Here is a 2704-nt window from a genome sequence, read left to right on the forward strand (position 1 = left end):
GAGGGAGGGAGGGAGGGAGGGGGGGAGAACATGGAGAGGAAATTTCATAATTAACCAGTGTGAAAATGCTTTAAGTAGAATTGTCTGATAAACTTTCTGAGAACTGTTTTTTCCCAAATGAATTTTGATTGAAATCAGAAGAGCTTAGGATACTTTAAAAAAGATATTTTACTTTTCTGAAGTACATTCAAACAAAAGACTTAGTGGATTCTATAGGAAAGAGGCTTAGCATGGAGTACACTGTTGGAAACAGAGATGAATGTAAAACGGTGAGAGGGTACTACAGGATCCTACAAGGTAGGCATATATGGAATCACTTCTTCCTCTTGTGTGTGCTTCAAGAGTGAGACTTAATAATCCATTGATATACTGAGTAAATTACTTTGTCATTTATATAAAAAAAAAACCAGTCCACATTGTTCTAAGTTAAGATGAATTCTTGGTTGGCTTAATTCTTCCCTTGATTATTCATAATTTTTCTGGTCTAACCATTTCTCATATGATTGCAAAGCACACACTCACAGGCCTGCTCTTTGCATCCTCCTCTCCCCTCAGTTCCAAGTTAAGAACAATGAATGGATTTGAATTCAGAATCTATGTTTGCTTCCTTCACAGCAGAGCCATTTCTTGTTGTTGTTGTTTCCTGGTTTTGCAGTATAGGGTGGGTCTGGCATACCATCTTTACCCGAGTTTCCTTAGAAATCATTTGTTGGCATCTATGAAGTAACTAGGGTTACAGCTAAGATTTTAGTTCTAGGTAGAATCAAATGCCATACACTATCTCATATTAAAACTAAACACAATCCAACAAAGCAAATATGAAAATCAATAATACTGGGAGCTTTCATGTAGTTATCTGAAAATTTCAACTCTATTTACATCATACTCGGGGCACTGGTCAAAAACATTTCTAGGTAAATCTGAATACCATTGTCTTACGTTTGAATTCATAGCAACATTTTATTAACTCTTTTGGACCAGTCTTTATGATTACTTGCTACAACATACAAGTACTCAAATTCCTTTTCTCAGACAATTTACTCTTGATTATCAGAATATGAATAGTAAAACTGCTAGGTAGACAAGTATTATTTCTATTAAATAATTTGCAGTGATAACTTCATTGCTAAATACACTACAAATGTTTCCTTTCCTGCTTAGAACCTTCAATATTTTATTGTTCCTTGTAAGACTCCAAGAGAGGAAAACATTGTATATAACATTTCACAATCCAACTATTCTATGAAAGCCTCTTTGCTTCAGTCTTGTAGTAACTCAATTTCTGAAAAACACATTCTATAGATTGTTTGTCTACAACGTACATGTACCTATGAAATGTAAAAATATGAAAATTCACAGTAACAAAAGCCAAGTATCTAGATAGCTTTATGAAAGAAGTTTAATTGATTTGCCAAAACACAGCCTTAATATAACCTTGACAAAAAAAATCTATGTGACAGGCATTCTATAGGAAAATTGTAATTTAAGGAATAAGTATCCACATTACCTTCAACCAGAGAAATAACTACATTGACATTTGACAGCAATAATTTTACTTGGCATTATTCTTGCTATTCATAAGCCTTGGAAAAAAAAGCTATAATAAAGAGAAGGCACACATATCTATCACTTGAAATAAAAAGGAATATAACAGACAGCAAGCCCCAGATCAAATGCCCATTGTTATATAGACTAAAGAAAGAGCAAACATGGGGAAAGTATCGGTGCTTCCAAATGCTAAACTGTTAAAGCTAGCATTCTTTTCTTCTTGTTCATTATATTTGCCTTGGCCTACAAGGGCAATCAGCATACAAAGGAATCTATAATTATCACCTAACAGTATCAGTGGAATCTGGAACATGATAGGAATAGTTGGTAAGACAGGGACGCTAAGACCTCAGGAGCCACTAGGTTGTCTAGGATCAGCAAAATTATAGTGTAGCTGCTGCTGGTGCTGCTTAAGAAAATTTACTATGTACCTGCATGAGCCAATATCCAAGGAAGCAACAAATGTTCCAAATTTCTCAAAAATTACACTGATAAGAAAACTTCCTTATTTTAAGCTAATTCTAAAAATATAGTATCAATAAATTTGAAATGCTTACTACTGGAATGGAACCTTCATCTATGTGGTTAAATGATAGATAGATTACCTGTGGTAATATAGACACTCAGAAATAACTTTATATTGAAATATCATGTTCTGGACCAGGGCAGAAATAGTTATAGAACTATACATTATGGTGAGGATATTGGGCATGAAATGCCTTTTTTACATGTACAGATTGTTCATTTCTGTTCTTCATAGTGGGAAATGTATGCAGACTCTTAGTCTTATTTAACTGGCAGAACTGATTTTCTGGGTAGCAAGTTAGATCTCATTAGTAACATTCATGCTGACCTTAATAATCTGAGGACATGGTTCAGGACCTATAAGCATACTTTAGCTTAAGCAGTGATTCTCAACCTTCCTAATGCTGAAAACCTTTAATACCACTCCTCATGATATGGTGACCCACACCATGAAATTATATTGTTGCTACTACATAACTGTAATTTTATTACTGTTTTAAATCATAATATATTTATCTGATATGCAGAATTTCTGATATGCAGGCCCAAAAGTGGTGACAACACACAGGTTGAGAACCACTGGGATAGAGTTTATTTCTCTTTGATAGGTCATATATATATATATATATAT

Source organism: Grammomys surdaster, unplaced genomic scaffold, assembly GCF_004785775.1.
Source record: "Grammomys surdaster isolate TR1022 unplaced genomic scaffold, NIH_TR_1.0 347, whole genome shotgun sequence".
NCBI lineage: Eukaryota > Metazoa > Chordata > Mammalia > Rodentia > Muridae > Grammomys > Grammomys surdaster.